This window comes from Nyctibius grandis, chromosome 1 (genome assembly GCF_013368605.1).
Source record: "Nyctibius grandis isolate bNycGra1 chromosome 1, bNycGra1.pri, whole genome shotgun sequence".
NCBI lineage: Eukaryota > Metazoa > Chordata > Aves > Nyctibiiformes > Nyctibiidae > Nyctibius > Nyctibius grandis.
The window spans coordinates 28,455,106-28,480,927 of NC_090658.1; the positions used below are offsets into that span (position 1 = coordinate 28,455,106).

Below are 25,822 nucleotides of genomic sequence, written 5' to 3' on the forward strand. Positions count from 1 at the left end.
TTCAGCTGACTTGCTCTTTCAGCAGAGGAAATGAAGCCAGATTATTTTAATGCTGTTTTAAACAGTTAACTCCTCAAAAAAAAGAAAAAAAAATAGTCCAAAGAATAGAATTAGTTACCTTGAAAGCTCTACTCAGGTAATTTAGAAAATAGTTTTGCTAATAACCTTAATGCATTGCTTGTGTACCCAAGACTGTCAGCACTACAGGTTACTACACGTTAATCAGTAAATTGCTGATACCAGCTACAACCAACCCTTAAGAAATTCAGCGTCTCTTACGTCTTTGCTTCTGTTTTCCCGACAACAATAAATCAGTGTCTGTGCAACATCAAATTAGCATGAAAGAATAAGAATTTAATACTCAAAATTTTTAGCTGAGCACAGAGTCAAAATTAAGTGTAGTTAATGAACACTTAGTTAATTCTTAGAAAGCTCTTTTTAGTGCATTCTAAAGTATGTGAAAGTGAAATGCAAGTTCTTTTAGACAGGTAGACAGAAAGACATGCTCACATGCACACACACACAAGACCCACACATATGTAGTCTACATTTACATATATGCATATAGATAAATTCCAAACAGACAAGCTCTAGGAAATTTTATAAGAGAAACAAGAAAAAAATTACCTACTGGTCTCAGTAACGCCAAGTGCACAAATTCTCTGGAAAAACTTTAGAATTGTCTATTCTAATATTTTGAAAGAATATGTTAGCAATCATTTTCACCAAAATATTTTTTCTGACAAAAAAAAAAGACTTAATAGAACCTAAAAATTATTAGCAATGGAAAATGCCTGCTTCAAGTTGCTTGTAAGAAAACAAATACAGAAATTGGCAAATTCTCTGCAGTTTTAGCTCCAAAGTAATTATGGCAGGCTTTTGCTTTAATCACTTATCTCAGGGCAGCCCATCAGATTAACAAGGAAAGAAAAAAAAAAAAAAGTATTAAAACTTAGTGAGTTACTGGAATCTTCTGGAACCGAAAACTATACAGATGGTCTACAACATATTTGTATAGAAGATGCCCAATTGTTGATGGGTTTCCAACTATTATAGTAGCATAGTAAGAAGGCAGATACTGGGCAGTGAGCACTGAGCAACTGTTGTCAGAGAGCCTTCCCCTCTTGGCTGCATCCCCACTTGCCCAACGAGCAGTTTTGGTCTCCCAGAGCAGAGACAAAGGTTGCTTTGGAGAAGCCGGGAAGCCTAAGAACACCATGTAGATTTAGGACTGGATAGGAGGTATTGTGCAGAAGCCATGCCCATTACTCATCTGCTGGCAATGGGCTCTCTTCCTTTTGTCTGGAAAGACGGCAAACTTTCAATGCCATCTGAAAACAGAAGGCCTTTCACAGAGTGCAAGAACTCTGCCATCTCAATCATGTGAAAATATTGTAAACACTTTCCCAGCCCCCATTCAGCTGTCTGAAAAGCAGAGCTAGAAAACACCAAACAAAACAGGAAGAAAAGAAAAGGGTGTGCGTTGCGCACTTCGTCTTAATTTATATTTTTTACTCTGAATAGGAATTTTGCTTGGAATTTTCTTTTTTTTTTCCTTAACATTAGTGAATAGGGTTAAGTAGCTATTATGGAGAAAAGGCAGTTAAAAGCTTATTATATGTTTTATTTAGAGGGAAAAAAAAAGTCCAGTGCCCAGCAGTGTCTCTAGAGCAGAGTTTCTCTCAAATTTCCTTACAGCTTCTGCAAGAACAGATTTCAAATGTGCTGCGGGACTCAGATTTCTCTTTCAGTGCTCAGGCTGACCCACTCCTATGAACATTTCCCAGGAAGGTCTTCCCTCTAAACTTTTAAACAACTTGAGTGTTGCATTACTGACATACCTTAACGTATACAATAACATATATAGAGTGGGAAGTGGTTCACAAAGATGAATATATTCAGAGTATACCTGCACGTGTGTGTACATGTATGTTTACATATCTATTAAATATATAACATACACAAAAGCATACATGTTGTTTGCACAAAATTCTTAAACTTGTCATTTTGCCTGATGATACCTTCCATATAGGTTATGCTGGTGCAATATACCATTAACTCTGGACATTTGTTTTTACAGGTGATTTCAGTGCATCATGTCATTATGTAAAAGTGATGTGGTTCTTTGTTGAACAGGATGTGCTCATTCTCCTGAAGTCAGTGACCACTTGAATTTTCAGCTACTCGAAACTTCAAACCACAGTAACACATTAGTGCTCAGATTCTTCACTATTTGAAGTACGAGGTTTTGATTTAAGTTGGTCAACTTAGCACTGGAGAAGGGAAAAGAAAAATAACTATGTGGCAGTGCATAGGAAATATATTTTATTCCCTTGTGTAGAAATCTTGCTCTAAAACAAGATTTCTGGTCTTGTTCCGATTTTCTGGATCAGAACAGGAATTGGTCTCATCCAATTCTGAACAGAGCAGGAGGAGGTATCACAGGTGAGCCTGGAAGTATTCCTGTTCCCCCAGAGGCAAACCCTCTGCTCCCGACCTAGGAAAGGGCCATCTGTCACCAGTGTCTTCCTGAGGGATATAACACTGCTATCTTGGAGGGTATTTGTTACGACTATTCAACAACTGGTGTGCACTGATGGAAGTCAGTCCACGACATGCCAGTGAGAACTGACTGCTACAGACGCATACCATATAGATGGGAGACTCTTGCACCTGATTCCCCCCTCACTCTGCTGTGGATGCAGACAGTTGGCTGACTGTAAAATAGACTTTGTTATTTAGGCAGAGGGATATGAATTTGTAGTAAAGAGCAAATGTAAAAATGCAAAAGAAGTGATGCGTGAGCCCGTGTACATTCAAGCACATCCAGTGCTCTGTTCCCCGCCAGGCTGTCCCTTGATGTCCCTTTGCATGTAGGAGGAACAAGAGTCCACAGGAAGAAGGAAGATCTGGAAGTTCACTGTGCTCTTGGATATTCCTCAGACCTTTCTTAAGGTTGATTTTGGTATGTTGGCTTGGCATCTTGGGAGTTTCTGTTCTGGCTTCTGCCCTACAAGAGGAAAGAGTATGCTTTTCCCTGTACCAGAAATGCACTCCTTTATGCTGGCAAAACCAGCAGCTACTCAATAAGTTGACATTCCTGTTCCTGATTTAAGTAGAATTTAAGGACCGTAATGCACAAAAATGCATGAGAAGTTATTACCCAGTAGTGCCAGACGTGGCACATTGGGAGGGCAGGTTCTCACCATCATCTCTCAATATATACATTACACATCACTATGACCTATTTAACAGTGTTAGAACTTCAGATTTGAACTCCATACTCCCAAAAACAAGCGTATATTAGTACACTTAGATAGTCAGCCTTTCTATACAAACAGTAAGAATACAAGATCCTAGGTTAGAGAACAAGGAAAAGTATTTGCCAATAACTGAAGTGGGGGCTGATAAACTGACCAATGCTTTAAATTCACAAATGCATTCCTTGGGACTGCCTTGCACATGCGATCTCAATATTTCCCTCCTCCCGTCTCCATTTTATAAAAAGAAGCTGCAATAAATTAGAATTTTATGAGACTCCAAATAAAAACCTTCACTGAAATAGAAAACAAGACATGGATGTAGAAGCATATGGAAGGTTTATGAGAGCAGAGGAAAAAAAAAAATTATCCCAAGGCAATAAAAAACCTGTCCCACTCTTTCTTGGTCTTTACAAACCAAAAATTATAAGAGACAGCTGAAGAAGTTTGCTGTGCAATGCAGTATTGGTACATTTTCCAGCAGAGACATTATAGTTTTCTTACTCGTTCCTCTAATGCAAGGCAGCCTAGTAAGAGCTACTCTTAAGACCCATTTTCTGACTTTCTTTATAAAATACTTCAAAGTTATACATGGAAATGAGATACCTTTCTGCTTTGATCCTCAGTGTAAGGGTAACCAAGCAGAAGTGGCTTCCTGGCCTTTCATACAATTTTCTTTGGAAAAAAACACTGGACCCTCTGAATTCTGCAACTGGCATTAAGTGTTTTATGGGATAAAGGCAGTTTTGTTTAATTTATATTTTCATCTTTGTTCCAAACCTCAAAATGATTAATTCTAGTTACTGTATACACAGTTTTACTTCAATATATTTTTCCCCACCATTTCTCCCATTCTCAGCACTCCCTGCTTCCAGGATGGTGTGGGTAGGGATTTTGTTTAGCTAAATGATAGAGTGGCTATTAAGGATTGTTTTGCTTTGTTTTTAAATACAATACTCCACATTCCAGCTATTTCTACCAGACACAGTGGTTTGGAACTGAAGAACACTGCAAGCGATGAAATTTGGGTCTGACTCTAAATCATTGCCAAATACTTGAAGAACTTGCTCTAAGATAACCCAAACTTGGGGGCTGAGTTATGGGGATACTTGTTTGACATCTTAGGTTAGAAGTGGTAATCCTGTAGTACATTTTGTTCTATGAGAATAAATTCAGGTTCTGTGCTCAGTGCCCAAATAAGGCCTATGAACTTCTAATTTCCATTCATAGAGGACACAAATGATACTAACCAGTGACAGACAATGTTATATTGGCTTAGAAGTATACTGATTTTACATTCCTGCGAAACAGATCAGTTGTGAAATGGTTAACAGTGGTAGCCATTAAATTATCCTTGTTTCTGATACCCAGTTAAAAAATAATTCAAAGCGCGTGCAATGGGTGGCAAGGATTGCTCGTCATGCCCCATCCCTCAGCTGCCAAAGGCAAATTCTGAAAAGAAGGTGAGAAAACAAAGGTGAGGACATCCCATATCAGAGTGGGGGAAGTGTATTTACAGAACAGAAATGCTCACGGTCTGGGGAGGTGGCATTCCTACAGAGAAGTTGCTACAAAGGCTCTATGCTCATAAGCTTTACTCCAGCTTGGAAACAAGAATGTATGTAAACAGCACAGAGAGAAACATGTAAAGGGACCTGGGGTTTTGCATCTTCCTTTAGATATAATCTTGCTGAAACTCAGGAGAGGTCTTCTGAGAGGGCTATGACTTAATCAAACACCATGGAAATGTCATTTTTCCAAAGAAAAAACAAACACAAACAAACAATATTGTGACACACAATTCATTAAGAGCCCTTCTTTGCATAGTATTTTACAGAAGTTGAGAAGAATTAATATTCTTGAGTCTTCTATCATTAGATAGAACAGTGAAGAGAAAAGAGCTATTCAGACCTTGAACAGGGTAGTGCCTGACTTCTATTTTATTAGAGTTTTGAATGTCCCTTGATTCCTTCTCTTTTCCTATTTTGTCTCCAATCCCTGGTTCCATGTGTGCAGTCCCATTACAGATACCAGAGGAGAATGTCTTGAATAAGTATCTGTAGAGATGGTGGAACGTCACAGTTTTCAGGTACTGAACAAGGTATTCATAATTATTCAAAGATGGGCCATCTGAAAAACTCAGCTATTGAACAAATATGAACTCTTTACATCTCTCTCTATGCCATGAAGGATGAACTTAAACAGGTTATCAGGTTAATATTCTACAAGAACTAACTTTACTTTGATGTGAGGAATTTGAAAGTAATGATTAAAAGTTTATTTTCATTTCATTTATTACAATAGCTGTAACAAGTTCTGACCTTTTTCAGAGTCTATTCATAATAGATATTGTTTCATCCTAATTATTTTGCCACACGAAATACTCATACCTAAATACTGTCACAATGAAGAGCACTATAGGGAAGGTTAAGCAGTCCTGTGGGTCTCTTAAGGTCTTTTGGATCACAATCCCAAGCAAAGATAGGAATCCTTCTGAAGCATAGTGCCTAGCCACACTTCACACCTTTCTACAATGGTGTTAAGTATCAATGAGTCTCTTTCCAAGGCACACAGTTCTCCTGGATAGGGCATAAAGGACCAGCACCCCATTCAGTTCTATGGGGTCTCACAAGAGGAGGATGGCTAGAAGCTTATCATTGGGGACCTATCTCACAATTTCCCAAGGCAAATCTTGCCTCTCTTCCACCCTCACCCATCCCCTCCACACAGTTTATGTTGCCTGCTGCCCCATACGTCTATATTTCCCCCCACTCTGTAGAAGAGATGTAAGACAAGTCTAAACACAGCTGTCAAGTTCTAAAAATCAGCATCAAAGCTCAGTAAAAGCAAGAGGGAAAAACAATATGCTTTGTTAAACAATACTGCCTCAGATCTCAAAGGGTTATACAATGAAAGTAATACCCCCTTTGAGTTCTGTATATGGCAAGCATTACCTAACATCCTCAGTCAGAACCCCACTGTTTATGAGGTGATGAGAAAAGAATACAGCTCCCTCTTGTCAGTAGGACATCTCCACTGCCCTGCATGAAATTTTTTTTCTGTATTTCAGATGTACTGAATCTTCTAGACATTAGGAAAGCAAAACATGTACTGTGCCCTCTGGAGCCATCACGTCTCTCGGTCATTTCATAGGTTTGCCAAGGTCACAGAAAACACTCTTTGACATCATAAGTCTTACCTTTAGGCTGTTTTACTCCTCCACAGGAACCTGAAAGGATTTAAACAGATTTATCAAACCAGGAACGGAAATATTTATGTTTGGAAACATTGGTATTTCTAAACATTTCTTATTCCTTTCCTTCCCCACTGATACCAATTCCCAGTGTTTGAGCCATGTGAAGTGGGTTAAAAGTTACTTCTCAAGAAAAAAAATTCTGTTTGCTAAATCACTCCCACCCCCCCGCACATAGTTAAAGGCTTTCTGCTGCACTACTGGTATTACTACTACCACTATGTATACGTATACATAATCTGTATTTATGTGTTTGTGTATAACATATGCATTTTTCCTATACAACTCAGCATTTTTTTTCGTTTTATAGACATCAATTTTTATAGTTAGCATGAATCCTTATGATGATCTACTATGATCACCTATTTAATGTAAGGTACAGAATTCACCAGTTTGCTGACACCCTGATCACCGCATATTTTTTTAAACTGCTCTAAAGATGCAGTCAGGCACCTGAAAAGCTTTTACTGGAAAGTCCATTTCTTCTCTCAGTCAAGCAGCCATGGAGGGAAGCTTAGAGCTGACATCAGAGACTCTCAGTGCCTGCTCTGCAGGAGTCTGGGGCGAGCCTGGTCCTCTCCAGAGCCTCCTCAAGGCTCTTCTGGGAAGGCCCGTAAGCCACTGTGTTGGAACAGAGGCAACAGGTTCAAGAAAAAAGAGTTTGTTGAATGGCACAACAAGAGGGTTTTTTTTAAAAAAAAAAACAAAACAAAACAAAAAAAAAACCACACAAAAAACACAAAACCACAAACATCCAAACTACCAAGAAAACTGCCCAACTTTTGGCCTTAAAGAGTCTCTGAGTGGGCAAATCAACCTCAACATTTGCTCATGTGCATCCATCCAGCCTGAGATGTGTTTGGTAATACTGCTACTCTTCAGCAGGGCGAGGCTCTGCTCTTCTGTCGCAGCCATGTATGAAACACTTTTTGCTGCCACTCCATTTCAGTTGACACTTTACTTTTTACTTGATAACAGGGTGTGCAATACTCCATACTGCAAGTGTGAGCAAGGATTGGGGAATACTTTAAATGCTGAGCTATTCTTATCAGATATTCCCTGGAAAGGGGAATGGTTTTGCAAGGATCACAGCATACAGTCCTCATTTCAGATTATAAAAGAAAGGAGAAGAGTTTTCTTCTGCAGAGAGGCTACAACCACAAGAGCATAAGCTGTGCTCTTCCTGCTAGGTTACTCATCAGGAGACAAAGACAAAAATACAGCAGCCGTAGTATGTTATTTAGCAATAAAGAGATGGAGACCACTGCCTGCCGTTCTCCTTCTATACAGTCCTTGCTGTTTTTCCTCAAATGTACAGGAAACCTTCTTCAGCACAAGAGGCATCAACTTACCACACAGAAATCACCTGGGCCACCCCTGCACTGCATGATCTGTTAAAGATGCAGAGGGCTGGATGTGGTGATAAGGAATGAGGACACAACTGAGTTATTCATCAATAAAGGCAGCTTGATGCTCCTCCACTGTGAAGAGGTAATTCTTCAGAAACAACAGGGGAGGAGGGAGAGACATTTTAGGGTCCAGACAGGAAGAATATTAGTATTTAACTGGTCTTCAATAAAACAAAAATAGAGGGATAAGAGGAAAAATATCACTTTTCTCTTGGTACAAAATAAGTACTGTATGGTGCCACATTTCAATGACTACCCTGGGCGAACGTCCCAGGCCATCAGCCAAATAAATACATGATTTGAGCATTCTAGGAATACATACACTTTCCTTAAAATTATTCTTTCCTTTCCATCATGAAACCCACTCCCTCCACCAGAGAGGGGCTGTGCAACTATGAGTTCCCTAGGACTGTTTCCCCATCTGTGACATCATACCACGGGAAGCTTATCTTTGCAAAATTCCTGGAGGTCCACAGAGGAAAAAAAGAAAACACACACACACTGCCCTTACCTCCTGTGCTTGGCCAGACTTGCAGTTCTCAGCCTAGCTTTTGCTGTTATACCCTGTTTGAGCCCAAGCAAATTCCAATCCACTCCTCTTCCTGAGGCTCCCATTTATTTAAACAGGTGGGACCAGAATTGCTGTACTTCCCAGAGTGCTGTTGCAGCTGAACCAGCTTATAAAGCAATTCTGCTACAGGTATCAATTAAGAATGTGCAATGGGGAATATCAAGCTGCAGAGGGGCAAGAGCAACACAGCAGCCATTTCTAGAGCTTAGGTGCTGGCAGAGTCAAAAGCAACACTCAGCTACTCTGTGACTTTCTTAACTCAAAAAAGACCATTAGCTGAAATTGTTGCATAAACTTAATAACAATCTTATTTTGTATTTAAGGCTGTCCCACCATTCTATTATCTGTCATTAATTTTCCATATGTTCCCCTCACCACAGCTCTTAGGCTGGGTTCAGTTTACAGAGCTGGATCAGATTTCTTTACAAGCCAGGACATTTGCTGGCTTGCTTACTAGCTTGAGGCCAGTTATGTTTGAGTGAGGCCCAAGCAAAACAAGTGAGATTTGGTGACTTTCCAGTGAGTAGGCACCAAATCTACATAATCTGAAGTTGTTGGTTTTTAAAAGTTTAAATTTTTTAAAGTAGCAGTTTTTTCATTATTTCAGATTATTTTTTAAAAAAGAGCCGCTGAATGATACTTGCTCAAACACTGCAGCATCCCTCTGCTTACTATAAAGCAAAGCTTTTTGTTCTGTTTTATTTACACTTACCATAGGGCAAAAGTTTTTTCGTTATCTATACTTTTAATCACAGATGGGCAAATGTATCGGTGTATTTGGAAAAAAGAAACTAATGAGGAGATCAATGAACCATTTTGTTTCCGATATTTGTACTAGATAATGAAGTCTAGTGTTTGCAATTCTTTCTCTCAAAAGCACTCAGATTTCATGTGAAACCCTACTCTAACTCAAATCTGACCTCTAGAAACATTTCTTACACTGTCACAATCAACGAGCCAATAAAAAATAATTAAAAGTGATGTGTCCTTCCATTTAAGCCTTAAAAATAAAATAGTGGATACCTGAATAATCACTGATCTTCTAACTATGGCCTGGATTATTTAATTCATTTTTCTACCTGTTTTTAGCTTTATTATTCTCAGCACATCTGAAATGTATTTTAAATGCTATGGGATAAGGACTATTGTAAATTGCCAAGAATATTTGAGGGCCTTATGGAAATGCTAAAGCAGAATTTCAAAAGTAATTTGACACTGAAGGACCTTCAGACCTTTGAAAATCCTCCATTTTATACTCCCCACTGCATACGCACAGAAACTTAAGGTAGCAGAACCAGAGTACAGTCCAAATGTGAGACAAAATGAAAATACCAGTATTAGATGTGGCATTTCAGGTTTAGTCAAACACAGAGCAGCATGCTAGTAAGCAGTAGTTTGAAAATATCTTGAATGCAAAGGGATTCTCACAAAACTGTATGTCTTATCTGTCCTTAGCTGGTGCAAAGACACTCCCCTAGTTTTGCTTCATAATTTACTGTTTTGGTGGAGGAGCCTTAGCTCTACAGGGTCTTGTGCTTGGTTACCTTGATAAGTGCTACTAACAATAACAATATCACAGAATCACAATATGGACAATAAGACATTTATATGCAGCATTCGTATAACTTTCACGTGCCATCTGTTAATACATCTCTAACACAGTGCTTACATTATAAATACAGACAAATATTTTGTTCTGAACACAAGCAGTGTTTAGGCCCCACAGTGCCGAAAACCGCAGCTCCTGACTGCTGGGAGTGTGCTTGCATGCTGGGATCCAGAGCTTTGGGAAGTGGAAAATATAGACGCCCCAAACAGAGGGCTGAGCAGCTGCTGCCCAAATTAGCCATTAGGAAATGAGGAGGATATTGGAATTACCTTAAGCCTCTCTGAAATTTAGTCGCCTATCTCGAGGCAGGAATCTCCACCCTTCTCCACTGCTATCCAAACCTCCTCCACCAAAACAGCAAGAGAAGTGGGTGCTGTTGCTGGAGGCCTGTTTTACGCAATCACCCTACAACTGGAGCACTCCCTCAGACCACAGATTTGGGCTCAGTTCCCTCCAGGCATGAAGGGATCTGGACCCATATTATCCACACCTGTGCTAAAAACTATCAGGCTACAGGTTATCCTGCTCTGGAAAGTTCCTCCTCTTCCTTCCAAAGCTATTTCTTTTGGCATGCTTAGGAGATGAACCTAAGGAAATGAACTTAACCTAAACTGAACTTTATATAAACTCTTTTTTATTTTTGCCTTTCACATTTAGTTTTCTTAAAGGGACAATTTATTCACTATCTGAGGCTATTTACAAATTAACAGTAAGTACTTCCTTAAATACTGCACCATTGCCATGTCCCAAATTGCACATGCTTCCCCACAAAGCAAATTAGAGTTTGATGAAAGAAGGGTTAGATAAATAGTCCAACATAGAGAATAGAGAGGAACGACCATAGTCAACCCACTCAAGGTCTGGAAGTGTTCTGAAGAACTCAGCAGCTCATCCCACCCAACCACAGGGACATCCTTTTCTAATGTTTGCTTTATGATTTATGACACATGGAGGAAGGGAAGGAGATAGGAAAAGAGGGAGAGGAGGGGAAACAAACTGAAAGACTCAGTGATGAAAGGAAGCAGATCAGATAGGAAAAGGCAGATTTGCAAGTCACTGGCAAAAATGTAGTTGTCCAGTTGTTATACCCCATGGTAGGTTGGACAGAGAGCATAAAGGGGAGAGCCCACATACAGATCTCACTGAGAGCCCTGAAGAGATCAGAACTGCGGAGGAACCACCAAATAACCAACAACAACCACTAAATGTGGAGCTGAAAGAGAAAACAGAAAATTAGAGGGGAAAGCTGGGAAAGAACAGTCACAGGAGCCAAGAAAGGGCAAGATTTCAAGGAGCTGATGGGGTGAGCATTAAGAGCACATGATATGTAAAGAAAGATGAGGTTGCAGGATAGACCTGTGACTGGATCAGGAAAATCCTAGTGGGGGATTAACTACACACTATGGGTTTCTGTGCTGAGATACAAAAAGCTTTACAAACCAGACTGTTGGCAAAACTTCATGAGTCCCATACTGGAATAATTAAAATAAAAGCTGTTCACTGAAGTTATTTTTGGTGGGCATGTTTGGATCAGAGAGTGGAGTTGTTGAGCACACTATAATACATGCCAAAAGTCCTATTATGTGCCCTGCCATACTTGGAAATATGTTCAAAAACTGTGGTAGGGAGTCCTTATTGGCTTCACACTTGAAGGACAAACCAGTGCTACACGTTTCAGTTGGAGGTTGCAGCCATGGTCCTGAGCCATTTCTCCTGGAGGCAGGGCCCCTCTTGGTTTAATCCAGGCAGCAACAGATTCGCTCTGTGGCAGACCTTGGAGTGGGCAGGGGACTACTCTAAACCAGGTATTCCTACTAAAAATTCTTATATATATATTCTTATACATATATTCTAGAGGGATTCTAGGGGCACAGAAGTCAACGGAATGTTATACCGTGCTGTGACCATCCTATCTGATGAAGTAGGATGCTCGTATCAAATATACCTTCCCAGCTGAAATGGACTGGCAAACCAGATAGTAAAGCATTAAGACCCATTAGAAAAATATCACCCCACTCAAGTATAACATTTTTATTTTCTTACAGTAGAGTTCCTCAAAGGACCCTGCAGAGAAGCTGGGTGTTTTTCTGAATGTTCCCTCACCACAGGCTTTTTTTCCCTGAAAAACCACATAGTACAAAATTTGCTGTAAATGGAGACAAACAGAACACAAAACAAGTTCTGAAACAACAAGTGTGAAACAGAAATTTCAGAGGAGGAGACAGAAGGCACCTTTTGATTAAGGATATATCAGGCCCAGAGCCGATCATTGCTCATATGGAAAACTGGTAGACATCTAACCAAATTCAAACTTCTTTAAACCCAACCACTAGGTATACGGCTTGAAGCGGCTGGAGCAACTTTGAAGCACTGCAACAAACAACTGTCACTATCAATCTGCCAGGGACCATCACCTCCTGGGAACAGAAAAGCAGAGCACATACCCAATTTGTTAACTGTTCTCCTAGTGAAACCACACTCACAGTACAACACTGCTTCTCCCCTGCAGTAGACCTATGCCAGCAATTTTTTCCTCAAGAATGTCTCGTTCCTTCAGCACAACAGGGCAAATTACCCTCCTTTTCTACGAAGGTTATTTTTTCCTCAATGCTGGACAATGCAGGTTGACCCTTTTTGCTGTTATGCAAATACAGCCTCTAGACAATAACCTTCCAAATCAGGCTTTTACTGAAAAAGAAAATAATCTCAGACGGTCTTTAAAAAGGAAAGAGCAGATACACATATATTTATTTATTGTTGGGGTTTTTTTTTTTGAGTGGGTGGTTGTAATTTGCCAGATTCTTTTTTAAGCAGCTTAGAATTTCTGAGCATTTAACTCAGCCATGAAAGTGTTAACTAGCACATGTGTGAGGGCTGAGACTACGTTCTTGTGAACTGTTGTATTTCTGTCATCTGAAAGTTAAACTCTGGGTTAGGAAAATCCAAATGGTGTCTTCATCCTCAGCATGACAGCAAAAAGAAAAATATTTGCAGTTCTCCCCCTCTAAGGAGAGGATTGGAAAGGACCAATTCTCTCAAGACATTGCTTTATTCTCTCTACAGCAAGAGCTGGACTGCTGAGACTGTCTCCAGTCACATGTTACTAATACCCCAGCTTCTCCTATCTGGAGCCCATGCTGCAAATACTATTTTTCCCAGAAATCACAATGTTAATCATCTTTATTTTGTGGACACCAGACTCCTTCTGTTCCATACCCCTGCAAAAACGCAGGCAACTTCTGTTCAACTGGTCCTCAGAAGCTAAAAAGTGAAGTTGCCAGAGCTGGGATTTTTCTAGAGTTTGCAGAGCCAAAGTCTTCCTCCAGCTGCACCTGTATAGCTCTGTTACACCCTCCATTGTCATGGGTATTATTTTGTACATCAGAAAAAATCATCATCTCAATAAACTCTACTGCTCTTTTGCTCTTTTTTTTTTCAACATCTGAATCTGAGACTTCAGGGGTCAATTATGACTTCCTAAAAACACAGCCTGGATTCAGACAAACTGTTTTCTCTGACACTGCTTCTCGCTATTTTTGAAAAAAAAGATAAACATCTATAAAAATAACCGCATTGCTCTATTTCAAATCTTTCCTTGAAATGCTCCTTTTCTGCAATATCCATTTAAAACCTTAATTGCAGTGTGATTACTGCTGCGCTTAGGCTGTGCTGATCAATATCGCTGCGTTTGTACTCCCTCCTCTTGTCTGTCTCCATCTCCTGACTCTTTGTTGTATGTTTAGACTGTGAGCTCTTTAGCTTTTTAGTACAGAGATTGTTTTTACGTTCTCAGTTTGGACAGGAGCTAGCACCATCAACCTAAGCACTAAGCTAATATAAAGGATCAACAGGGAAGACAGCTTTGCTTTGTTTATGAATGACTGGTCTCTTCATGACATATTGGAGTTCTTTGTGCATAGATAAGAAGAATGTTATTTGTACAAGAGACGTTAGACATCAATCTGAATTTTAATCTACAATGTTCAAAATTAGAAACTATTGGGAATACTTTGACCTCTTGCTAAAATTTGGGACATTTAAAGAAAACACTTCTTTAAATGCTTTTGACATAGCATATATCATAAATACCACTTCCAAATAAATCTTTTCAATTTCTCCCTTCTCAACTTCTTCTGCCTGGAAAGAAGTATTAATTTGAAAGCTTCAGGGGCCCCAGACTCAGGGCCAGATTCTGTTCCCCTTGGTAGGTCTGTAAAACCACAGCAAGTCCAATGACCAAAGCTGAGCTCCAGGGAGGTGAAACAGTATTTAACACTTTTATTGGTCACATACTTTGTTATATTCTCACCTTCCTCCACAACCTCTTTAAAACACAACCCCAAAATACCTAGCAGTATCTGCTACCCTGTGCATCGTGAACAGCTGACGCCTACATTGGCTCATGAGCAGCATGGAGCCATGCACGAGCACCCATGCTGGTCAGGGGCTTCCTCATGCTACCAAGGGGCTGTTGACAGAAATGGCACAGCAGTTCAGATACTGGGCCTGTCTGATTTGGTAAAGTTGCCACAGATAGATTCTCTGCTGCCTTACTTATTTTCATGCTGCAGAAATGAGTTACTGTGGTAAAATTTTCCATCAAGTGGGAGATTCCCAAGCTGGGTCTTTGGAGGTTTTCACTTCTTGCTAGCAGGGCCTGGTTGCAGTTTACACAGACCGGCTGATGGGCTCCCACATTGAAACCAGCCAGCCAGTTTGCACAAGTCTTTCAGTCTAAAATATGTGTAATTTATTTGAGCTGATAGAGAGGATAAGAATCAACTGTCTGTTTCCCAGTTAATAAAAAACATACAATGAGAGCGGAGCTCTGCCAGCATATCTTGTTTACCCAAAAATGTTTGGCATTGAATGTGAAATCGGAAATGAACTCATTATCTGATTATTTTCATTTGGAAGAATTAACTGCTTTGGGGGAAAGGCTTGTCTTAAACAGTCCCCTCATATGGATGACTAATTGCAAATACATATCTTTGAAGAATACAGCAAATTCTCGTGACTCCCAGGGTAGGATGTAGCACTATCAATTTGGACAAGAACATTAGGAGTATCCTCTCACATGACTTGTTTCAAAACAGGAGGAAATCCATTTAAGCTAGCAGCATCATGCCCATACAGGTGAGAAGAGTCTCAAAAAAAGCCATGCTGTGTAATTCTTATGCAGGCAATACGGGTAAGTAATGTTTAACAATTACTTGTAGTGGATTTGCCCCTTCCCCTCCTAAAAGATAATTATATGACAGGATGGATAGTTATAACTTTCTAGATCTAAAAGTATGTTGAAAACAGGATCCCTCAGTGGTATAAGTGAGCATACCTCAGTGAAAACGAAGAAACTGGAATCAGATACCCATTCAGGGCTAATAATGTTTTAGGAAAACTTCCCATTCTTGCACCAAACTCAGGTCACTGGATTAAGAGAGAACTCCATTCAAGACAACCCTTTGGGCTGCATCCTTTTGTTTGTCTCCTGCTAATTCTTTGTTCAGTTCTCATCTATTTGACCTCAGCTTTCAGTGTTTTCTGGTTAGCCCTCCCTGTAGCTGTTTCAACAGCTGCTGCTCCTTCTAGGGCTGCTAAGTGCCTCCTCTGTACTCAAAATGCTGCTTTCTTTTCCTGCTGGGCACTGGAGTGAACTTCAAAAAGGGTACTGTGGAGACCTCCACTGTGTGTCAGCACTGTGCAAGTTAAACAAGCGTGTGTCCTCCACTGAACATTTGGCTCTTCCTTTTTTACTCCAGCTGAAGTATCCCCAACCTCATGTGCACTGTGAACCTATCTGCAATACCACAGGATGCCTGCCTTCAACTTCCCCTTCCTCTTATCTACATTTGAATTTTTTTTTTTGGCTGGCCCAGCAATACAGAGGCAAAAGTACATTGAGCGGTGTTCAGTAAGGCAGGAAACGTCCCAGGATGATCCTGGGCTGCCCAGCAAGCCAACACATTGCTTCACAGGCTTCCTGCAGCCCATGGACTGTGTGTAGCACAGGCAGGGAGAGCCCAAATGCCTTCTCTCCAACTCAGCTGGTATGGAGAGCAGGTATCCAACAATTAGTCAGCTGAATCACTACGCACTTGGTCCCTATCACTAAGTTCAGATCTCTTTGCAGAGCAGATCCAGTTGGGAATGAGAAGTTACCCTGTCTGGGTGAACAGCATTAGGATCCCCAAAACACTACAACTACCATTTGTGATTCTTCCTTACTTTAAGTTCTCCACTAGTTAGGGTGGACAGGGAGAAACCAATTCCCCAGAGCATGCCTTTAAACTTCTTAAGTAGTTTTAAAGGACAGATCCCATCCACTGCAATATTCACTCTCTGTGACCACATAAAGAATGACACAGTATTTTGCAGGAAAATGAACAAATACAGGTGGAATTACAGAAAAAAAAAAGTATCAGTATAGTATAGCCTATAAAAGAACATTACGGGAAAAAAACCCTAAAAACATTACATTCCCATCAGCAAAGGTACACATTCCCAACCTAATGCTGTTGTGACAATTTCCATGTGCTCTTGTTTCTTCTCTTTCACGTAGCAGTGCACACACCAGTGCTTGCCATCCCTCTAACAGCTGGTCTAAGGCAGTGAAGGGTCACCAGATAGTTCTGTTTCAGTTCCTGGAGGCTCCCTGCTCTGGCAAAATGCCACACTTCCTGAGCAACTCTGTCTTGCCTCAAAAGCTGAAGAAATATTTCCTATTTGAACTGTTAAACTTTCATTTCCTATCTAATGTTGTCTCAGTACGAGCAGCATTTTAGAATCTATTTTGCTGTTTGCTCTTTTTTCTTCAAATCTCTGAAAGATCCTATTTTGGACTGAAAGGTACAGCTTTGTGAGTTTTTGGTACGGCAAATGTAAGCTTTTAAAACAAGGTATTTGAGGTTTTCTTTCCATTAAACTATAGAAAGTAATTAACCAGAAAGTGTAAACAGTTACCAAATGTGAACACAACAGAATTGGCTGTTTGACTCTCTTTTCATTCCAGATGAAATGGAAAAGAGGAGGAGGAAAACTTTCTCAAAGGCATTTGTCACATGTGTTGTTTGTGCATATTTTTCACATCTTGTTCTTTCACAGCCTATTAGACCCTGGAGTTGAAGCTGCATTCTTCAACTTCCTTCTATAATCCAGCCCAAACCATGTCATCCATAGCTGTGTTTTTATCTCACTGAACATTAAGGTTTTAACTGTTTTTTTTTTTATTATTATTAATATGGTGTCTAAAATAACGACTAAAAAGTTGAAAGTTACATCTGCTCCCCACATTACCAAAAACGTACAATGGTGCTGGTTTCCATCACTCTTGATGTTGCTGTTACTGACACCTTTCAACAGTCATGATAGTGCTAAGGGTTTATCTCATTAAAGACGTGCAGTAAAAAAAAAAATTACCATCACCTCATCACCTCATCACCATTGCCATTGCTGATTAAAGAAAGCAGCTTGTTGATCAATATTCATGCAGAGAGAAGAGCAAACTTGTCCTAATATTTCCACAGACACAAGGACACCTGGAGTCTTTTCGTACAGTTTCTACTTTTTAAATTATTTCTTTCAAATTCACTTGCTTTAATCCAGTTTTGGGTTGGGAGAGAGACTGCTACTTTGAGCTGGTCCTGTCACCTGCTCCCTTCACCTATGGAGAACCCAGTGTGGCTTTCGTCAGAGTTAACCAAGGACCCCTAGTTAACTTCAGCCCTCAGCAAACCAGTTCATTTATTTCTAACATGCCGTACTGCATCATGTAAACATATGTAGTGCAAGACCATTTCCTTCCCTTGCTTAGCCCTGTAGCCGAATGGGTAGGGATGTAAAGAGCAGGTGGGAGGAGGCTATGGTCTTCCTGAGGAACAACTAGTTGATCAGTCTTACAGCAGCTACCATAAAAGACACTAGGCAGATATACAGCCAACCACAGGGAATTAGGGACTCACTCATTGATAGTTTCAGCCATAATGTAAAAACGTAGTTTGGAGTGCTGAATGAAGCTATATTGAGCTGAAGTCTCTACACTATGTGTATATTTTCATCTGTAAGCTTTGTATCTCTTTGAAATGGCTTCAGTTTGTCCTAAATGGTACAGTTACCTATCAATCAAGGCTTTCTCTTACTCCCTTTCAAACCCATATGAGATTAAAATGAGAGGGAAAGGCAGAAATGAGAAGCTAACATTGTCTTTGGGAAGGGATCTACAGATCTAGCAGTTCAACAAGCTGCACATCCATTACTGTTTCAGTCTGTCTTCAAGGAATAATGAAGAGGAAACATAACAACTGTCAGTCCTCTCTGTTAAAGACTGATTTACTCACAGCACACTGTTATGGGCTTTGTTTTTCATGATTTATTCTCAAATATTGCATTTTGTTTTCCTGATAAAAATATGCTCAAGAATATTGTTTGTTAGCACCTGGCATATTCAGTGGTCAGATTCCAAATATACTTGTGTACAGGAGTGGTTTTGTTTGTTGTACTTTTGGGATAGGGAGAATTGTATGAATCAGCTTTTCCATCAATACAATTTCCCACATCTTCTGGAACCACTCAATAAGTGTGGGTACATGGGTTGATTTCCACACTGCTGCTATTGTTGTTCAGGTTTTCTGTGATTCTGTACATTCACAACAGAATGTCACATGCCCAGAGAAGGAGGGGAAGAGACTGAACCAAAGATCAGGCACACATGCCATCTTTTACAAGATTCTTCAATTCTTTCTGTTGACTTTTTCTCTGTTATCTTGCATGCTGAAGTGTGCTATCGATAAAGGTGCTGGTGAAGGGTCTGGAGGGTATGACCTATGAGGAACGGCTGAGGGAGCTGGGGTTGTTTAGCCTGGAGAAGAGGAGGCTCAGAGGTGACCTTATTGCAGTCTACAACTACCTGAAGGGAGGTTGTAGCGGGGTGGGAGTTGGCCTCTTCTCCCAGGCAACTAGTGATAGGACAAGAGGACATAGCCTCAAGCTTCGCCAGGGGAGGTTCAGGTTAGACATTGGGAAGCATTTCTTCTCAGAAAGGGTCATCAGACATTGGAATGGGCTGCCTAGGGAGGTGGTGGAGTCACCATCTCTGGATGTGTTTAAGAAAAGACTGGACATGGCACTTAGTGCCGTGGTCTAGTTGACATGGTGGTGTCAGGGCAATGGTTGGACTCGATGATCCCAGAGGTCTCTTCCAGCCTGATTGATTCTGTGATTCTGTGATTGATTCTGTGAATTTTTTTTTTGCACATAGAATATTCTCTGGTCTTAGCTAACCAGCTCCTTAGGGACTCAGGTTTACTCAAAATATAAAGCAGACACTAATATGACAGCCAAATACATTGTCCCAGAGAAGTGGTAAATTAACAGATCCCATTTGTCTTCAGGTTAATTTGGAAGATGAGGATATGTAGCAGAAAACACGTCAAGGCCTACGGCAGGCTCTTGGGAAAGTTATGTTACATTAACCCAACCCCATCTGCAGCTCTGGAACTTGAGAGCAGCAGGAGAAATGGCCAAGTAGCTTCCAGCTGAGTAAGCACACATTTTATACAGCAGCTTGTTTTAATAAAGCATTGTTTTCTGTTATATTGAGGGTCTCAGCACTGGAAGCAGCACAAAATCAAAAAAGGCTATAGAAAGTTTAAGACGCAAGCAGAAGAATCATATTTATTACTGTCAGAATTTACCAACAGTGCCCGCAAAGGCACTTAAATGGAAATCTGTATGTCTCATGCTGAAGCATCACAAGTGAAACAAAATACCAAGAAACTTTTCAGGCTAAGAGACCTGCTCATTCCCCCTCCTAGCTCATCTCTGAGGATAGCAGTAAATAGTGAATGAACTGAATTTAGACTGCTGCTGGAGTACAAGGTTAAGGACATATGAAAAAGATGTGATTTAAGATGAGTACCATTATTTCAAGACGCTTCAGAATGCCTGTTCTTGTCAGAGCAGTAAAGGGCATGTAGCTTCTCAGAAGAGATTATAATCCATATTTGTAGGTGATTAAATAACTGTAAATGGAGGTGAAGGAAAAAAGGTAGGGTTAACGTGAATACGGAAAATTGTTAATTAAGAGAAAAGCCTCTACACAGGGCAAATTAATAATTTCTTCTGTATTTCCATAAATAACATAAATGAAAAGTTTTAAAAAAACTTCAAAAAATCTTCTGGAAATATCCACACACAAGGATGATTGCAACCATATGAGATGTGGGCATTGCTGTAAGTCAAGGACACTTCTGAACACATGTAATGGGTATTCTCATTAGCCTTGATGAGATGAAGTGTATCAGAGAACTTTGCATTAGCATTCCTGTCACAGTGGCATGTGTGCTGCACAGATGAGAGCTGTCATAAGATGAAGTTCAGTTTTGTGAAAGGCATGTTTTGTAAAGTCTCTTAGTGTTAGACCAAATGATAGCAGGAACACAGCCCAGGCTGTGGTGGTATGGACACATTTTAAAAATTGGCTTAGACTGTATGTCACATGTTCATTTTTCCATTTTCTATGTCCTTGTGCTACAGGACATATGAGGTTGATACCCTCAACCCTTTTTGGTACCACCCAGTCTGAATTTACAGCTGCAGTAGAGCAATCCACTCGATGTCTTGCTTCCAAGACACACTGTCTATATCTGTCCATATTTCTGTTTAAATAGAAAAGCTTTGCATGGATCTTTGTACACTGGTAATTCTTAACATTTTTAAGCCTATCTGCTTCTTTTTCCCCCCAAGTGAACTACAGAAATGACAGTGTGATTCTTCTGCAGAGAAGCCACACAGAGCTGCGAGATACGCTGATTACAGGAGGTACTTCTACCGAAGTGCAGTCTTTGCAAAGTGCTGCCGCCCGCTTTGTATCGCAATGACTGTTCCTCTCCTTGATGCCACAAAGCATTTGGGTTCCCGCAACAGATATGAAAATGAATAACCATTATTTCTTCTGCAGGATAGCTGCAATGCTAGAATTGCATAAATAGTATATTGTAGCCACGTAGCCCAAACTGGGGCCTCCCGTCAGATTTTATGAACAGAAGAGGGTTGGATCTGGCTGATAATTTGGGAAGAGATGAGAGGGGAAACCCCCAGCATGGCAGGAACTGGTGTTAGTGAAACAATAGCTGGAACTCTGAGTCATTGCTGAAGCAACATCCAAACATGAACATCAGAGGACACACTGTACTGCAGAAAGAGCCAGCTTCTGGATAAGTTGAACACAAGGAGACATAAAAAATGTTTCATTTTGAAAAAGTTAAAAATCCCTTTACACATTTTTCAAGAATGAGGTCAATATCCCCCAGGTGGTTTTTAATTTAGTAACTACGTTTTGCCAGATTCCAGCAATTTTAATTGGATTTTGGCCTGTTCTTTGCTTTTCTGTCTTCTACAGTGGTAGAGTACGGCACCTTAAGCAGTATTACCCAATAATTCTCTGTATTCATTTATCATATAGCAAATGAGTGCTTTAAAAGTATCTCCTCACTTAAGCCTTATAATCATGCAGAAAGTTTGAAAAGTCTAGCAAAGATGAGGAAATCAGATGGTCTGATTATGTGTGTAGTATGATCACAAAGCCAGGAGGAAAAGAGAGAAAAAACTGAGCTCACCTGTCTGCCTAAGGCCGATCTTTTTGGTTTTTAATACAGCTCTTGCTCTCTCTACCTGAATGAAATCATACTTGGAGAGAGCATGTCCTTTAGGTCAAAACCACAGTCACAAGACTGCCTTTTCTCCCTTGCCACAGAAGGTTTTGCATTTCAGGAGCTGATGAAATAATCCCTGCATTAAGGTAACCAGGACTCAGTTCAGCTGAATGTAATAGATTTACCCAAGATTTCAAGTGAACACTGAGAGCTGCAAAGCACTTCGGGTGAAAAGCTCCATTTCAGGGGAAGATATTATTCACTGCAGATTTTTAAGAATGAAAACACCAGCTGAGTCAAACTCTTCCAAAGCCAGAATATTTTACGTATGATCAGCTTAATAAATGGAAAAATGAGTAAATCCATTCCTTCTAGAGCATTATAAAAAAGGCATTACATAGGAGATTGATTTCTAGAGCTCCCAAGGGTATGCTCTCTTTTCCTGATGCACATGTCTAAGCACCATTAACTCTGTTACCAGGGGGACAATATACATGTCAGTATAACCTACACGATCAGAACCTTCCGAATTACAACTCCCTAATTAGTGTCCCTCTGTCAATTATTCCATTCAGGATGTCGAATATTTCACGAGGATTAAATTTCAAAATACACAGACTCTCTGTTTGACATATAAAATCCCAAATGGCTGCTCAACATGTATCAATGTTATTATATCACATACAATAGGTAAAAGATTAAACAGTCTTTCACATACCTCTACAATTTTAAAGCTGCCATGCTTTTGATAGCATTTAATTTGGCACTGCAGTCGCATCCATATATTTTTACTTGTGGGGATACTTACTGTGAAAACAGGCGGAAAAAAAAAGGTTTCATGTTTTCAGCCAGCATTTACCTTTCCAAAATAGTGACAACATTGTAATTCAATACCTAAACTGAACCTCACTGACCCCTGAATCCAAAACTAAAGGGTAGGGGAGAGAAGGAGAGGAAGAAGAATGGGGGTCTACAATGCCGATGTCAGAGAAATTTTTGCTTCATCGTGTATTCTTCACTGCCAGGGAGTAAAGAATGTGCGTGTGTGCAGCTGGGATGTAAGCGTATCCAGTTGGAAGTGTTTTGGCTTTCGGATTAAATCAAGCTTCCCCTAAGAAATCTGGCTTGCTTGATATACATTAATATTCAAGTTATAAAACAATCTTGGCCTCCGTCTATTAGAGGAAGTAGATCTCAAGGTGAACAAAATAACACTGGGCTGATTCAACAGGGCAGAGGCATACACCTAAATTAAAATCTCTGTGTAGTCCCCAAAACGAAGTGTTTCCAGAAAGAAGATGAACCAGCGAATGAAGATCTAAATTATTTTACACCTAAGACAGCTTTAATGCTTCACAAATTGAAATCTTTTCAAGTTTAACATTTGGTTTAACTTGTTAACCTTTCCTTTAGTTATCACTTTTTCACTGTCACTTCCCACAGATGTCTTGATCAAAAAGTGGTTACACAAAAAAGTTCTAATGAGCAAATTTACTGACTGAAACCAGGACAAAGAATCTTATGCACAGAATAAAACTTTTGAGTCTGTAATTGTAAATATTGTGTCAGAAACTCAGCCCTCACAATGACATTTTAGACAGAAGCAAGTACTATCAAGCCTAATGTGCTCAGATTTTCTCATTAGACCACACAATAGACTATTCTCGAGCAAGCAACAACCCAAAAATTAGTCCTAGAAATAATTAAGGAAATCGTTGAAAATACCAAAGGAAAGAGGATCATATTTGGCTACAAAGAGGCAAAATATAGCAAGTAAGTTGTCTGTTACAAAGAAACATCCAGAGTCCTAACCAAGGGCTTCTTGTACTTCATTTGTGCTGTAATAGTATATGGAGTGGGCTGAAGGTAAGAGATTAGAAATAGCCAAATGTTATTAAAATTCAAAGGTCTAAACTATAGTGCCTTTTAAGATCTCAGACCAGCCTTGAGAAGACAGGGGAGAAAAAAAAAAAAAAAAAAAACACAGAAAAATCTGAATGAAACCAAAATGCCTACAGCAGCTTTACACATTTATAAATGACATTTTACCAAGTAATTTCAAGGACATTTTCAAAGTCTTGCAGTTAAGCTCCTGCCCTCAATGCTCTCTGTAAGCGGGAACTCCCTTTATCCCACCCCTGTGGGAGCTGCGAACCACTGAAGACAGGGAATCTTTTATTAGACACATGCAGAGTGAAAAGTGCAGTGCGGTTCCTCTCTGTGCTCTCATCTCCAAGCAGACCCTGAACACAACTCCAATACAACTACTAACAATCATTAACAACAAAACGTTTTCCCATTAAAATGGATCCCTTTTCCAAGTTACCTTTTTCTTACATTTGCTATTTCACACCAACTCTATTAATAAAAGCCAGATATCATTTTCACCCAGTATTATCCTTTTTAGTGGTGCCTAAATTCACTGATTCATCAGTGTATACTACTCTTTAATAAGACAAGGTCCATCTAATTTCCTCCTCCTAGTGCTCTCTCCCCCACAACTTCTTCACGTGTTTCAGCTTTACTTTGAAGTGACTTCCTTGCCTGGCATGCTAAAATCCAGAAACAGAGAGCCTATCATTATGACTGCAGTTCATGCCCTAACTAGTCACAGCAGAAGGAGAATTAGACTATAATCTCCTAAACAATGTAGAATCCGTACATCAAAACCAACCACCTCTTTTTGGCATGTAGATCAATGAACTGGTGCAGGGGTATGAAAATCCAAGGAACTTTTCTAAGGTAAAGTCAACCTCAGCATATAGATTTGTTCAGCTTGGCTTTTTTTCTCTCCTCTGCCCTTCACCCCGCAAAAGCAAGTCTTCAGAAAATAGGTTTTATTGAATCCTGAAAAACAGCAGCTTCTGCTGGACCAGAGGGCAAAATAGGCACACACAAACATAAGCTTAGAATACAGGCAGTACAGAGATTAAAAACAACCTACCTTCAGTACTACCCCACCTAGCCTTCTTGATGGTAAGGATGTTTGCATTTCTTTGCTCTAAATATAAAAACAAACAACGGTGGCCTCTCTAATCAAAGGAGTAATAACATGTTGCCAAAAAAATTTACAATGCATCAAAACATTTACAATGCATCAAAACATTTATACAGACTCTAGAGCTGTTTCGATGAAGAAACACAAACTACCCATAGCCACGTACAGAAAATATTCACAGAGAGTCAGAGGAATGGAGTTGCGCCTGATGGAGTAACATAAAGTTTCTTGGCACAGAACAGTAATTTCCATAACACAGTGCATGAAGGGTTTCTACTTGCAGAAATGAAGCCCTGTCATGCTGACTGATATGTCATCACGTGCACAATTTAACTGGGATAGCCCAAGTCCCATTGGTAGTCACTGACGCTTTATATTGTAAGTTACTTGAAACCTCACAGGTGTGCAGGGAGCTCTCTTCCAGTAACGTAAGTGTGCCTAAATATAATCCTGCAGAGCAGTGTCTATAAGATCAAATTTTTCCTTATCTGTCCTAATGAAAAATGTCAAATCAAAGGCTTATGGGAAAGAGTTTTAAAGTAGAATTTTTCCTCTCTAGTCTTCTTTTGTTTCTCACATTTGATGTTTGCCAGGTTCATCATATTTTCTGGGTTTTGTTCCTTAATGGCCGCAATTCTCTGGGAAAGTGCGAAGGTGGCAGAGGCCGATCTGCTGTCCACATACACCCAATATGTGCTTCCTAAGGCTTACTCTTAGTGACATTTCTGAAGTGGAAAGTTAACAACTATCGTAAACAAAAAATCTGTAATCCTAACTCCTCCTTCCACTCAATTTTTCATGCCAATGTGGACCGGTGTGGAAAGAGAGGGCCTCTGGAGTATCAGCTTTAGTAGATGGGGAGACGCAGGATAGTGTGAACAGTTGGAAGGCCAGGTTTAAACATGTAACCTGAAACACTGGAAACCAGAACTCACAGCAGGGCTTAGCAACAAAATCAACAATATAGGCAGCGCATGACATGTGATCACCAAAGCAGAAACAAGGTTGCTTAAATATAGCCTCCGTAGGTATTAGAATATTTCTGAGAAGTACACATCAAGCACGAGACAGATG

General features: G+C 39.9%; 1 long non-coding RNA gene across 1 annotated transcript in view; it reads right to left on the reverse strand.

Moving 5' to 3' along the window:
* The window catches only part of LOC137665985 (uncharacterized), a 47,251-nt gene extending 40,222 nt beyond the window's left edge, over positions 1 to 7,029 (reverse strand). Inside the window, exons 1-2 of the long non-coding RNA XR_011048576.1 lie at positions 6,967 to 7,029; positions 6,460 to 6,489 (exon numbers count right to left, since the gene is read on the reverse strand). This is a non-coding gene — a long non-coding RNA (uncharacterized lncRNA). The remainder of the gene's footprint in view (positions 1 to 6,459; positions 6,490 to 6,966) is intronic.
* Positions 7,030 to 25,822: the final 18,793 nt, after the last annotated feature.